General features: G+C 38.0%; 1 protein-coding gene across 9 annotated transcripts in view; it reads right to left on the bottom strand.

Moving 5' to 3' along the window:
* bt (projectin protein bent) overlaps window positions 1-15,962 on the bottom strand; it is a 3,328,983-nt gene that overhangs the window by 1,963,009 nt on the left and 1,350,012 nt on the right. The gene's annotated exons all lie outside the window — the stretch shown is intronic.

Genomic DNA, 15,962 nt, shown 5'->3' with positions numbered 1-15,962 from the left:
AAGGGTGCTAAGCCTTCATCATCAGTACGCTTTAGGCATGCTGCGCTAACCATTTAGCTATACAGCGGTGGTAGCTATACAGCGGTGGTTTGCTAAATGGTTAGCGCAGCATGCCTAAAGCGTACTGATGATGAAGGCTTAGCACCCTTCGAAATGGATCTATCTGCGCAGCTATGGCAGGTTGTCTGAAAAATTGTCTACTTACTATTCCAAAAACAAAATACAATTTTTCAAATTTAGAAAAATTAAAAAAAAATTTAAACAAAAACATGTTCATTTATTTTATTAAAATTTTTATTTATTTTTACTTAGTTCATTAACTTCTCTATCAGATACGGTGTGTGAAAATGAATAAAAATAAAGTTTTATTTAAGTGATCAGAAGGACAATAGTAAAATAATAATTATCAAATTTATATTCAGGATTAATTACGAAAAAGGTAAAAATTGCCATCTAAACACTCTGTCTTTCTGACAATATTTTTTTAAAATTTCACCGTGTCTCAGAAACATTTTTTCAATTAAAAAAAAAAAAAAATATTTTGCAATCACCTGGCAAAGTTTTAGACCCAACCAAATAATCTGACCTAGCTCCTTTTTATATTTTTCAAATATTAAATCTTAACATATTGTAACGAATTTAGGGAAATTCCGCTTATTTGAAACCTTCTGTTAACGTTCGAATCGCTAAACTGTTGAATAAATCACTCCAATATTCAGTATTGCAAACTGGCCTTTATTTAGATTTCTTTGGGAGTAGTACTTCACAATTATACTTTACAACCAATAGCGTGTTTAAATCAAAACTAATTCGCTATTACTCAGCTTGCGCTGCTTTTATACTCTCCGTTTCCTTGTTGATCCATTTCTCCTAAGCTCTTTTGTATTTTCGCGAACAGTTGAATGTCATGCTTCGTTAGTTACCAGCTATATACGTGTATATTTGTAGTTTATTGCCATTTGCGTGTGTATGTGTGAGCAACTAATTCGGCTGATGACTACATGTGTGTTTGTGTGTGATATATCTTCGTCGGCTTCTACATAAGTATTCCTAACTTTAATATGGACATGTATATGCTTCATGTTGTTTTTTTTTTTTAAGATTATTTACTAACAGCCCAGTGATGTCAACATTCGCTAGCCTGTCCTCCACCTTAGTCTCTCGATCTATCCGCTGCTAGCCTCTCCAGACGAACCACCCTTCTATTTCGTGGTTTCCCAATGGTTTGTATGCGGTAGATAGCAGGCATGCTTAACCAACGAACCGATATCATTTCGTTACGATAATTAACGTTAATAAACTAAACAAAGTTATTTCGTTTCGTTTATTAACGTTAAGAACGTCAAATTAACGAAATGATTTTGTTTCGTTTTCTGCCATATCAAAACGAAATCAAATCGTTTATGTTGATTATTAATTTCAAACTATGCTGGCAAAGCTAATTGATGGCGGAGTCATTAAAGGTGAAAGCTTTAGCCAAGCTGATTGCAACTTTTCTCATGAATTTTAACAGTACGAACATTTCTCCGAGTATTTTTGACATTACCACCAACGAATTACACAAACAAATTACATGGAGTTTGTGTGTGTATGTCCGCTCGCTATTACCACCTTACGGCTTCACCATGGCTATAGCATTGCTAGCACAATTCAAACATAAATTATCACGTTTTTGTTAACGTTTTTAACGTTAACGAAAGCTTTTCGTTTCGGTTAAAAACGAGATACAATTTATCTTGATAATTTCTTTATCGATAATATTTCGAAGTGTTTCAACGGAAACGGTGGAAATTTTTTGATAAACGATTAGCTTAACGTTAATGTGCATCCCTGGTAGATAGTATTACTGACCCTTTCACATTTTTGTGCGGGCCTTCCCAACTGCACCAAAATTTGGATGGAACACCTTTCCGCCGGTGAGGGTTGTATAACAGTGCCAAATCTTCCTCCAAGAATACTGCCGAATTGTTGTTCTCATCGTACCTGTTTTGCTTGTTACTACACATTATCCTAGTTCGTTGCCTCACACCCTTTTGTTTCGCCACTGGACTTCTTTGAAGAGTTTGAGCTTAACAGATTGGCTTCGCATAATCAGTATCGCTCTGACGTTTCCCAACAGTAGTGCGCGATGGCTTGAAACCACCCTTTCATTCTTTCTGGAAAATTCTTTCCTTCGTTTTAGTGCGTCTATTTCGGTTTGCCAATGCCAGTGTTCTTCCTGCAGCTATATTGGTATTGATTTGTGTGTTCGATTCATTCCACTAATCTTTGCCCGGCCTACTGTGCTTGACTTTCGTGGTCTTTGTCGAGTCTCCTCCATCAGCACTCGCTTACTGCTGAACCCTTTCTCAAAACTGTGGTTAAGTGGTACATCCTTATTCTGATATTGAATAATCCTTTTCTGCATATCGATCCTGATGCCATGGTCAACTAAGAAATCTACTCCCAATATGACTTCATCAACGATCTCTGCCACAAATAATTTATGTAGAATCATGATCTTCCCAATTAAGACTTCACACACAACTTCTCCCTGGACCCGGTTATACTCGCCAGTGCCCGTATGCAATCTTGCTCCAGGTAATGGCTATACTCTCCTGTTGACCAAATCAGGTCGGACTATGAAATTCAGTACACGCTCCTTGCCGTCTACATTTCCTCTGATGGTAAGACTGCTCGATTTTCCTCCGATTTGTGATACAGATATCATAGGACATTGAATAGCTGGTGGAAGATCTTTACATCTGGCTCGCTCTTCCTAATCTCCCCCAGCTTTGTACTTAATACCACCCATGTTGTTGGAACCACTAGCGTCAAGACCGCAGTGACGTGGAATGTGACCAAGCTTCCTGCATTTGAAGCATTTAATTAATGTCACTCAGCTTTTGCGATCCTTTCAGTGCCTCCAATATTGTGTCCACCCAGTCTGGTCTTTCTACTTCCACACGGCGTGCTTTGTATGTGGGCTTACTCAAAAGTGACGCTGCTTCCTGAGTCAGTGCATGGGATACCGTTTCAGCAAATGTTGGTTTTGGATTCGCATATGTAGCTTGTTTCGTTTCGACATCCCGTATTCCATTTATAGAGCTATGAATTTTAACCCTCTCGGTGTATTCCACGGGTGCGTCCGCATTTGCGAGATGAGCCAATCTTTCAACATCCGAAGCAAACTCCTGCAAAGCCTCATTAGCTTTTTGGGAGCGGTTTTGCAACTCTATTTGGTACCTATATCTGCTTCCTGTGTTCGCTTCCTTATCGCCTCTCTAGAGCGCTCATCAATGCTTCATAGTTGTTCCGCTCTCACTCGGGAATAGTCTGTAGGATTTAAGCAGCAGATCCTTTCAATGCCACGAACAGGGCAGAAACTTTATCTTCAGCATTCCAGTTGTTCACTGTTGCGGTCTTCTCAAACTGAAGCTTAAACACCTGGAACCGTCAAAGGATGGTGTTTTTACCTTTGGATTACTCGCTGAAACTGCTGGGCGGTTAATTGCAACTCCTGTATACAACCTCTCAATGTTTCAATCTCGGCATCGATTTTGTCCTCGAGTTGTAAAATTTTTGTATCCTGTGCCTCCAACTTCGAGGAAATACGTCCTTTTTGCTCTTCCAGTTGCGCAGAGATCTGCGGTGACATCTGTGCTGAAATTTGCGCCGACATTTCGGATATTCGTGCCTCTTGTTGAGGTGGAGGTCATGCTGTCAAAGCTGGCGATACGTCGCGTTTTCGACAACCCGGCAGGACCCCACCCAGTTTTACTCTTCTGTTACCCTTCGGGGGTACTGGATAATTAAATGCACTGACAAGGCATCCTTGTATTTCCTCACGGAGTTTGTAGCAATAATCTACGACGGGTTCAACAAATCAACGACAGGCTCAAGCAGAAGCATCCCAGTCACAGAGGACTGGCAGCTCATAAAAGATGAGGTACCATCCACGACCAGCTAGCAGATCTTTTTGCGGCGAAAGCAAACCACAAGGTTGTTTTTGCCTTTCGCATGGCAATGGGGAAAGTGTTCTTAGGAGATAAAACCCCAGATGAGGAGGACTCTGAGGAAGTGGAAGGCGGAGGTTAACTACTGCAGGGCGTCAGCATCGACAATGGGGACTAAAGCAGCTAATATAAAATGTGTTCAGATCACTATGCAGCACTTAAATGTGCTACAGATACACGGAGAGAAATGTTAGCAATAATATATTAAAAATTAAAGAAAAATCATGAAACTTAATAGAAATTTGCGATAAACTAATAAATTATAATAAACATTACAGTAAAATGCTAAAAATTTATGAGCGTACATGTATTGAAAATTAAAGAGTAGCACAGAAAATTCTATAGTCCTTAATTTCACTGGATCACAAATTCCATTTTTTTTTTGCACCAGAGATGCCATTATGAAATTCCTATATAAAATCACCCCCTGATTCCGAAAATCAATGTTATTTTTAATTCTATGGTAACGTTTTTGAGATATTTACGAATTACCGAGTTTTCAAACAAAAAAAAAAAAAAGCAAAAAAAAGCAAAAAATTGGGTCCACTTAATCGTATATATCTCAAGAACAAATTGAGCAATTTCAGAGCGGTTTAAAGCTTTTAAAAGGTAATAAAATTTTCTATAAGCTGTGAATACAACAGTTCTTGCTAGGCCCTGCAAATTCAAAGATAACGAACAAACATTACGGATTTTTAAAATTTTTTTTGTAAAAATATAAACAAATTTGTACTTTGCGAGGAAGGATCTCGACTTATTATTTTTTTGCAGATTTTTTTCTCTCTAAGCTCTATTTTATTACAAAAAAAATTAGCTTTCATTCAACAAAATCGATGGACGAATACAAAAGTTATAAGCATTCAAGTAAATATATCCATTTAATACTGAAGTACCCTACTGGTACATATGTGTTAGATTAGGTTAGGTTAGATTTAAGTGGCTGGCGTCCGCACCTAGGCCTTTATAGGTCCAGTGTGAAACCACACGGATTTTTTCCTACACTCTCCTAATCAAACCACTTCGTTTAGTTTGTGAAGCTAACTAAGCGTCGTGTATTGACCTCAGCTATATAGGACAGATCTGCGAGAAACATCTTGCCCATAAAACGTTGTCCTTCTTCTGCCGAGCGCTGGACATTCGCAGATTAGATGCCTAACAGTTTCAGGCTCTTCTTCTTTACCGCAGCTTTTACAATAGTCATTAAACGGAGCGCCAATCCTTTACGCATGCGGTCCAATACATACATGCCCAGTGAGAAGACCTACATCTAAGGAAAGATCCTTCTTACGAAGGGTGAGAAGCTCTCGCGATCTCTTCTCATTCTATTCCGGCCATGTTAGTTTTGCCGTGTGGCATCTGTCATGATTCTTCCACCTGCCTAAGGCAGTCCACAGCGTCCTGTATGGCCACAAGTTCGGCCTGAAATACGCTACAGTGATCAGGAAGGCGAAACGATTTTTGTATGTCCAATCGTTCCGAATAGACACCCCCTCCAACCCTGTTATCCAGTTTGGATCCATCTGTGTAGATCTGAATGCTGTCAGTGGGCCAATCTGTGTCATTCATCCACTGTTCCCTCTTAGGGATTAATATCTCGTATCCCTTGTTAAAGTTGGTATGTGGTTTGCAGAAATCTGTCCATTCTGGTATGAAAAACCTGTCTAGAATTTCAGTATGGTTGCAGTGAGACCATGTCAGCTTCCTGAGTCTAATAGCTGCACATGCTGCATATTTTATGCCTACTATATCTATGGGTAGTATGTTCAATATTACATGCATAGCCTCCGTTGGCGATGTGCGGATGACTCCGCTTATGCATAGTAGTGCAGATCTTTGCACTTTTTGAAGAGCAAGAACCATTGTGGATTTATTCAGGGCGGACCACCATGCCCTCACCCCGTATAGCAAAATTGGCCTAACTATAGCCGTGTATATCCAATGCACTATCATAGGGGAGATGCCCCATTTCCGTCCAATTGCCCCTTTACAGGTGTAGAGGGCAACCGTGGCCTTACGGATACATTCCGTGGTGTTTTGTGTCCAGTTAAATTCTTATCAAGTGTGAGGCCTAGATAGTTGATGGACTCACTTAACTTAAGCACTGTGTTTGCCAACGCTGGAGTTGAGAGAGGTGGTATCTTATACTTCTTCGTAAAGAGCACCAGTTCCGTTTTATTTGGGTTCACGCCCAGACCATTATCAGCGGCCCATGCTTCGACCCGGGTCAATTCCACCTGCATCATATCGCAGAGAGTTTGTGGAAACTTCCCACTTATAACCAAGGCAAGGTCATCAGTATATGCTATAACTTTACAGCTCCTCTCCTCCTCTATGTCTCTTAGCTGTTGATTCACCGCCAAGACCCACAGCAGAGGGGATAGGACTCCACCTTGGGGAGTTCCCCTACTGACGAACCTGCTCACCGATACCCCTGCAAAGTCTGCCTGTACTACCCTGCATAGCAACAACTGGTGCACAAGCTCCACCAGCTGAGATTCGATGCCCAGATCAGTCAGCACCTTAGTGATCGAGTCGGGTTTGATGTTGTTGAACGCTCCTTCTTTGTCAAGGAAATCTGCCAGGCAGCATTCCTTGCAGAAGAACGATCTCTCTATGCACGATGTAATTTTGTGTAATGCCGTTTCCGTAGATTTTCCCTTCATATAGGCGTGTTGTGCTTCAGAGAGTTGGTTATTCACTGCCTCCCCGATATATGTTTCCATCAGCCTCTCTAACACCTTTAGTTGAAACGAAGATAGACTGATGGGTCTGAAGTCTTTTGGTTGCGCGTGGCACGCTTTGCCTGCCTTGGGAATAAATACCACTCTAGATCTTTCCATGTACGTGGGATGTGTTTAAGTGCCACGACACCTCCTATTTTAGCGTATAGTCAGTTAGTGCTGTATTCCAGTGATTGTTGCAGTTGTATAGGTTTAACTCCGTCCAGCCCTGAAGTTTTGAATGGTTCAAATGATTGATTGGCCCAAGATATCTTATCCCTTGTAATTAGGTTGTGCAGTATAGGTTGCACCGTTACTTGTGTCGAGCTTTGTGAATTCCCTGGTTCGTTCCTAGTTGCACCTGGAAATTGTGTATTCAGCAGTAGGTCCAGGGTTTCCTTCTCAGTTTCGGTCGACCTTGCTTCCGCTATCCTGTGCTTGTATCCAACTTCACTGGAGTGTGGCCGCTCATTTGGCTTCGTGAAAGGCGTGGGTGTCGGACGTGGGCCCGGCGGGGCCTGCTCAAGCTTCACCCGAGGCACATTCTGCACACCTACTGTTTCTCTGCTCGTGCAAGGAGTATCCCGGATTATACCCCCTAGCCCCGCCTCACTGCCGCAAATTTTGTTGGGAAGAGGATTCTGACCCGGCATCGCCCCTGGTCCTGATCCATCCCCTTTTTTGCCACCGTCTGGCGGTTTGAATGACCCTGCATCGCACTGGTCACCGTTGTGGTGGGAAAACGCCCTCCCGGATTTTGAAGAGCGCCGGTCTCTGTTTGTTTTGGTAGGTTTTTTTTTGTTGCTTTTTTTGGTTTAGATACATGTTCCCACGAGTGGCGGAGAAAGGAACGTCCACCCGGGCAGAGATCCGCAATACCCGTATAAGGTCCTCACACAACCTTGTGCGACCTTGTACCAGGAGGGCTCCGTTCGCGACTGGGCTATTTAGGGGCCCCCAGCCTGGCTGATCCTCGGCACGGAAACGCATAACTCCTTGATCCAGCCCCGAGAGGGAAGGGAAATAGGAAAGAAATAAAAGACAGAGAAAAAGTAAAAACATTGATGAGTCAGGCACACAGCCCTGATTCCCTGATCTTAGCTGGACACCGTTCTGACATCGCACAGGCTCAATACTGTAGTGTCCATTACCAGTCGGCACCCTCTTGGAGGGTTCAGTTGGGGATTTGTGCCAACCAATACATATGTGTTATTATTCGTATATCAGTTAGTTAGCATGTAGCTTTTCGAAGGGTTATTAGATACAAAAAACTGTTAGTGTCATTTTCTCAAACCCAGGTACATTTCAAGCAAGAGCATATTTTTAAGGCAGGTAGTGTTTTCTTTGTAGAACTAGGGAACCTTTTTGTCTCGGTAGGTTTGAATTTTTACTTCATCAAAGTATAAATAATAGTACATGCGCCTTGTTCCTTCATAATGTCTGCAAGGCTCGCCGGATACTGTTCAGTTTATAATTGCAGTTTATAACCCGTCATTTACTTAAAAATATAATATGAATAAAAGGGCGCGAGAGTTTGGGTGTACAAATGATCCAGATATGTTTTGTTTCATCTGCGGTCAAATTATCGTTAAGAGGATGCGACGTGTGTTTTCAAATCCTTTGAAAGTTACATACTATAAGTATTTTGGAATTGAGCCTAAAAACAATGAAAAACCATGGACACCGAATACTGTGTGCACCACAAGTCGAGTCGAATTAATTTTTTCGGAAACCGGAACAAAAAGGTGCGTTGCAAAAATTTGGAACTTGTCCCTTTTAATGCATAGCTGACTAATTTCTGAAACTATCTTTTAAGGCGACTTATGAAATTTATTACACCAATGAAGTGGAGGGAAACAACTTGCCATTCAACGGACTGCTATATTTGTACTACAAAAGTACTTGGGTTTGGAAAGTTAAGAAAAGTAACCTATGCGAGCGTGTCTACAGTGTCATTACCAGAACTAAATTCAGCGGAAGCTACATTGCCAGAACCAAGTTTAACTTTAGTTCCGGCTCCACTTTCATTGTCACGCGGCATCATGTTGTACTGGATTTCAAAGGGAAAACGAAAGAAACTCTTTGTCACAAGCACGACTCAATGATTGGATAAGGGATTTGGAATTGTCAAAGGAAAAGGCCGAACTACACGCCTCTCGTATGCAACAATTTAAATTTGTTTCATCCGATGTTAAGGTAACATATTATAGAACTCGTCACGTACACTTTTCCAAGTACTATACGAAGGAGGGCAGTGTTACTGCAAAGACAATGCTGGTCTATTCAAATAGTTTGGTGAACCATATGATTCAAAAGAGTGGCGATTGTTCATAGACGGCAATAAATTAAGTTTAAGGGCCGTGTTATTGCATATTGGCAACCAAAAGCCATCTATCCCGATCGCGCATGCAGTAAAAACGAAGGAAACATATGAGATAATGTAAAAATTGCTCAAATTAATCAAATACCAAGAAAATGATTGGAAAATATGTGCCGATCTTAAAGTCGTTGGAATTCTTTTGAAAAGGTCGTTACTTCTTTTTTTGGCAAACACAAAAGTCCTAACTACGAGATTATAGTGAACGACTTAATGAAAACTATGCGGAAATGGGTAAATAAAAAACATATTTAAAACCGTTTTCGCAGTTAACTTTACCTATCTGCCCGATAAACAAAAAATTTGTGTGAAAATTGTTAAATTTACATGAGAATATATAGCCCTAAATCTGAATTCATCGTCCAGTTCCGAACAAACAAGAACGAGAAAAATGTAAACAAAAAATTTGTTCTGAATTGAAAGATAAATCCAGCCTAAGAAAATTATATACTAATGTGTCACTTATGTATTTATCTAATATATTTTTTTATTTTCTTTCAGGAGTATATATTTCTTTAAGAATTCATTTTCTACACTGCCATTTAAATTTTTTCCACCAAAATCTTGGCGACGAAAGTGACATGCATGGCGAAAGGTTTCACCAAAAAACGAAAATAATTGAAAGTCGGTATCAAGGATTCTGGGATGTCGCTATGATGGGTGACTACTGTTGGTTTCTCATAAGAGAAAACGGTCCTAATCTAAATTAGCGTCAAAACAAGGCACATAACTTTTTCAATTATAAAATAAGATAATAGAGTTAAGACAGAATCATATGTAAATATGCTCTTATTGTAGGGTACTTAAGTTTTACTATATGGAAATATTTATTTGAATGCTTATAACTTTTGTACTAATTCATCGATTTTGTTGAATGAATGGTTATTTTTTTTGCAATAGGGAGAAAAAAATTTGCAAAAAAATAAAAAGTTTTCGAGATCATTCCTCGCAAAGTACAAATTTTTTTATATGATTACAAAAAAATTGAAAAAATCCCTAACGATTGTTCGATATCTTTGAATCTGCAGGACCTAGCAACCCTTTAAAATCTTCAAACCCTTTTGGAACTGCTCAATTCGTTCTTGAAATATATATGATTAAGTGGACCCAATTAATTTTTTTTTTTTTTTTTGAAAAAAAAACGGTTATTGGTAAATATCCCAAAAACGTTACCATAGAATTAAAATAAACTTGATTTTCGAAATCAGGGGGTGATTTTACATAAGACTTTCATAATGGCGTCTCTGGTGCATTTTGGCTGTAAACCAGTGTTTTTAATACACTAATATTAAAATTAGATATATTCTAATACTTTTCATTGTCGGACCACTAAATTCCACTAAGTTTTGTTTACTTTTTAAAAAATCGTCTTTAAAACTTAGTATAATCTGGGTTGCAGAGTTTCAATAAAGTATTATTTTAGGTTTCAAGAAAAATAAACCGCAAATCATTATGAACACAATAATATTTGATATGTGTATTAGAAGGTATGAATTATGGTATTGATATTTTGGTTAGCTTATGCGAATAATCCGATGCGTCGAACAAAAATTACAAAAGTTTCTTTAGATTTTAGATACGTACATTAAGTTTTATTATTCAAACTCAGTGAAAAGAAGGCTAAGTTCGGGTGTAACCGAACATTACATACTCAGCTGAGAGCTTTGGAGACAAAATAAGGGAAAATCACCATTTAGCAAAATGAACCTAGGGTATTCCTGGAATGTGTTTGTATGACATGGGTTTCAAATGGAAGGTATTAAAGCGTATTTTAAAAGAGAGTGGGCCATAGTTATATAGGTGGACGCCATTTCGGGATGTCGCCATAAGGGTGGACCAGAGGTCACTCTAGAATGTGTTTGTACGATATGGGTATCAAATTAAAGGTGTTAATGAGTATTTTAAAAGGGAGTGGGCCTTAGCTCTATAGATGGTCGCCTTTTCGAGATATCGCCATAAAGGCGGACCAGGGGTGACTCTAGAATGTGTTTGTACGATATGAGTATCAAATGAAAGATGTTAATGGGTATTTTAAAAGGGAGTGGGCCTTAGTTCTATAGGTGGACGCCTTTTCGAGATATCGCCATAAAGGTGGACCAGGGGTGACTAGAATGCGTTTGTACGATATGGGTATCAAATTAACGGTATTAATGAGGGTTTTAAAAGGGAGTGGCCCCTAGTTGTATATGTGAAGGCGTTTTCGAGATATCGATGAAAATGTGGACCAGGGTGACCCGGAACATCATCTGTCGGGTACCGCTAATTTATTTATATATGTAATACCACGAACAGTATTCCGGCCAAGCTTCCAAGGGCTTTTGATTTCGCCCTGCAGAACTTTTTCATTTTCTTCTACTTAATATGGTAGGTGTCACACCCATTTCACAAAGTTTTTTCTTAAGTTATATTTTGCGTCAACAAACGAATCCAATTACCATGTTTCATCTCTTTTTTCATATTTGGTATAGAATTATGGATTTTTTTCATTTTTCGTAATTTTCGATATCGGAAAAGTGGGCGTGGTCATAGTCGGATTTCGGCCATTTTTTATACCAAGATAAATTGAGTTAAGATAAGTGCGTGAACTAAGTTTAGTAAAGATATATCGATTGTTGCTCAAGTTATCGTGTTAAAGGCCGAGCGGAAGGACAGAAGGTCGACTGTGTATAAAAACTGAGCGTGGCTTCAACCGATATCGCCCATTTTCACAGAAAAAAGTTATCGTTATAGAATCTATGTTCCTACCAAATTTCACAAGGATTGGTAAATTTTTGTTCGACTTATGGCATTGAAAGTATTCTAGACGAAAGAAATGAAAAGGGCGGAGCCACGCCCATTTTGAAATTTTCTTTTATTTTTGTATTTTGTTGGACCATATGATTACTGGAGTTGAATGTTGACATAATTTACTTATATACTGTAAAGATATTAAATTTTTTGTTAAAATTTGACTTAAACATTTGTTGGGCGTGTTCGTCATCCGATTTTGGTAATTTTTATTTAGCACACATATAGTAATAGCAGTAACGTGCCTCCCAAATTTCATCATGATATCTCGAACGACTGCACCTACCAAGTTTCATCGCTTTATCCGTCTTTGGTAATGAATTATCGCACTTTTTCGGTTTTTCGAAATTTTCGATATCGAAAAAGGGGGCGTGGTTGTTGTCCGCTTTCATTCATTTTAAATAGCGATCTGGGATGAGCGGCCAGGAACCTACATACCAAATTTCATTAAGATACCTCAAAATTTACTCAAGTTATCGTGATTACGGACGGACGGACTGACATGGCTAAATGAATTTCTTTTTTCGCCCAGCTCATTTTGATATATAGAAGTCTATATCTATCTCGATTAGTTTATGCCGTTACAGATTACCTTTATGCGAACAAAGTTAATATACTCTGTGAGCTCTGTTCAGCTGAGTATAACAAAATTCAATATGCCGTATAGTAAAATTTGCGTCACGTCTACTTCTATCCCATGGTCGCATTCCGAACACGTCAGTGGTAAGTGATAGGTTAAATTTTTTTTACACTTCAAAGAAGTATTAAGACTAAACATTGTATTCTTAAACAAGAGTGCGAAGTATCAGAATACTCTCAATCAGTCGAATCAATACGTTGAGTGAATTTAGTGTGAAAAATATTTTATCAGATATCTGATGTTAAAGCCAACCTGTCGATTGGATGATCGTAAGTACACAACCAGTGGCATGTACTGCACGCACAGTTAAGCGGAATAAAAATAGCGGAGTACGGTTGCTACTTTAAGACTTTTGGACCACAAATAGTCCAATTTATTTGGGTATGAGTTGCTTATCGCCTTTCTCCTGGCTTTGTTCTTGTATGAAATTATTAACAATTATTATAAGCAAGCCAAGCTACCTAGCTTTCAAGTATCTTGGGTGACTTAGCACCACAATAGTCCTGTAATTACTTGAATTCATTGAGCTACTTTGAGGTGTGTGAGAAAGATTTCAATATCGACGTGTCAAACGAGAAGTAACGCTTTCAATGTTACATAAAATTTCTTTGTAAAAAACTTTGTAAGTGCTACTTTTTGTGTGCCACGTTGATATATTCTTGCACTAGCTCTCGGTATATTTGGACATAAGTTAAGTGAGTACAATTAATATAAAACAAATAAGTTTCATTAGGTATTTTACGTAGTTTTCAATTCATTTAACTCGACGGCCATCTAATGGCTCCATCAGTGGCAAGCTCTGCCAAATTTCTTAGAGGCACACGTGCATTTCAAATAAATTATTTTATCTCGACTAGCGAAAGAAAACTATCACGGAAAGTGTGTGATAACCGATCGAAATATCCAGCCACTAAAACTATACTTTATAAGTCCGTGTAATATATTTGCCCTAAGATCCAACACTTTTCTTTTTAATGCCTCGCCTTAATTATTTCCTAGTGAAATGTCATTGTGCTGCTCTATTTTATTGACTGATCAATTGTAGTGGTAAGCATTTCATTGAAGTAAATTGAAAATTATGTGTGGGTTAATGAAAGTGTGGCCAATGTTGTGAATTTTTACCTCAGTGAAAAACCAAAGTACCAAAATCGTCGCTACTGCCTAAAAGTGGCAAACGTGATTTCAATGCATTTAATATTTATTGTGGTTGCGTTAATTACTAAAAATTGGTATAAATTATGTGGAATGATCTGGATGAATGCGGCATGAATCATTTGGAACCCGTAATAAAAGGTAAGTAAAACATTAAATTTTAACTTATTATGCGAGCGTGAATATATATGTGTATTCGTATCACTTCCCTGCCAACCATGACTACAAACTTTTACCCACTTTCCCCTGAAATGCTAACACCATCAAACATTTCGGTGTCAAAAAATTTGAGTTTTTGGGACATTTTTCAGGGTGGAAAAAATTTCCCATAAATAGAATGAGTGCGAATGAAACAACATGAGTGCCTTGCTTACATATATCCCAAAAGAAGGGAAATAAAAAAGAAAAAATATTTGACAATTTCAAAAATTCATGCGTAATTTTTGCAATTTTGCCTAAAATTATAAATTATTTGTGTCTTAATTGTATAAAAAAAAAACAAAAAAGTGAAAAAAGTGCTTTTTAAAAAACAAAAGTGGAAGGAATGCTGTAGAGGACCATTTTGCACAAGAACTGCCGCATTCATCGTCCTCATCGCTGCCAGACATCTAGTAAGTATTCCAAAAAAATTTGTATATTATCTTAAATTAATATATTATGGTGTCCATCATAACATAGAGATGCAACTGCGCTGATGCATCTATATATTATGATGAATACCAAAATAAGTAAAGTGTTATGTCTCTGACAAAGGTCAGAAGGATTGTATGGTGTCACCATAATAAACAAATGAAAATGCGCTTGTACATATATTTTTGCATAATAGTGTACATCAAAACTAGTTCAATGCTAGGCCCCTGAAAAACGTTCCAACGTTTTTACAACAGTTTTTTGAAGAAAAAATATTTTTTGGGTTTTGGGGAGTGTTTTGGTCGAAAAATTTACCCTTTCGTCATTTTTTTTTTTGCAGGCTCGAAAATTATTTTTTTGGGTATGCGTAGTGGAACTTTTTTTCCTGAGCCCAAATCCTATCGAAAAATCGATGGCGCGATATCGGTTAACTTTCGTCCATACAAATCGACACAGGTTAATGTGCATGCGCTTGTACATATATGCATAATAGTGTACATCAACACCAGTTCAGTGCTAAGTCCCTGACAAAGTTTTGGAAGATTTTATGATGTTATCATAAAATATATATGTACCTGCGCTTGGACATATATGCATATTAGTGTATATCAAAACGAGTTCAGTGCCAGGCCCCTGACAAAATTCAGGAAGATTGTATGGTGTCATCTTAATCTTAATCTATATATATAAAAGAAAGTGGTGTTAGTTACACTATTTATAACTCAAGAATGTATGAACCCCTTGGGTATCTTTTATCCCGTTCTGGCTAGGGTTTTGATATCATGTATTTCAGGGATGTGTTTATACAATATGCGTATCAAATGGAAGCTGTTTATGTTTATTTTTACATATTACAACTTTACGTATACTGACCTTCACCAATATTACAAACTCAAAGGGTCAAATAAGTCGAGGGCTTACAAAGTGAGCAGTGGCACCCTCCGTCTCCTCCCGCCATCCGCCCTCTTTCAATTGTGTTTATTAACATGCTTTTATTAGCTTTACCTGTATGTTTGTTTGTAACTCTTCATACGCTTCAACGCACATGCTTTATAATTAACTTCACCTTATTTGAAATCTCGTCGAGGTCATTCCGTGGCTTTCGAACATTTAGGGACCCTATCAGGTTATCAGCTCATTTAGTTATGTTTTTACTCTATTACAAAAATAAAATATATTAGACAGAGAAAAATTTTGTTTAAACAGATAACCTTATAACCAGGCTAACGTGAATAGCCCATATGTTTAATTTTCTCTTTGCGGACGGAGCTGCGGGTAAAGGCTAGTCAAATACATATATATTATTAAAAGATATGTTCGTATGTAATTAAAAGACATTTAGTGATCGTAACATACTAATTAAAAATGCTTTATTACTTAATCTTTTTAAAAAGGAAAAGCTGACAACTTTAATTTTGTTGGAACAAGTGCATAACTAATACATACATTTGTCATAAAGAAAAGAGCAAAATTGGGCTTTCAAGAGAATTTACCAATGATTCCAACGGTATTTTTTTTTTGTGCAAATAATAGCTTTAGGGGTAATTTCACGTCAAAAGTTCAAACCATCGTTTTTTAAAATTGAAATATTTTCAAAACTAGTTAACGGATTTTAGCATGACTATAACTACTGAAATCCGAAAAATTTGTAAAAAAAAATT

Source organism: Eurosta solidaginis, chromosome X (genome assembly GCF_040869045.1).
Source record: "Eurosta solidaginis isolate ZX-2024a chromosome X, ASM4086904v1, whole genome shotgun sequence".
Taxonomy (NCBI): Eukaryota; Metazoa; Arthropoda; class Insecta; order Diptera; family Tephritidae; genus Eurosta; species Eurosta solidaginis.
Note: the sequence above shows the minus strand (reverse complement) of the source record. Positions and strands in the feature narration are given on the sequence as shown.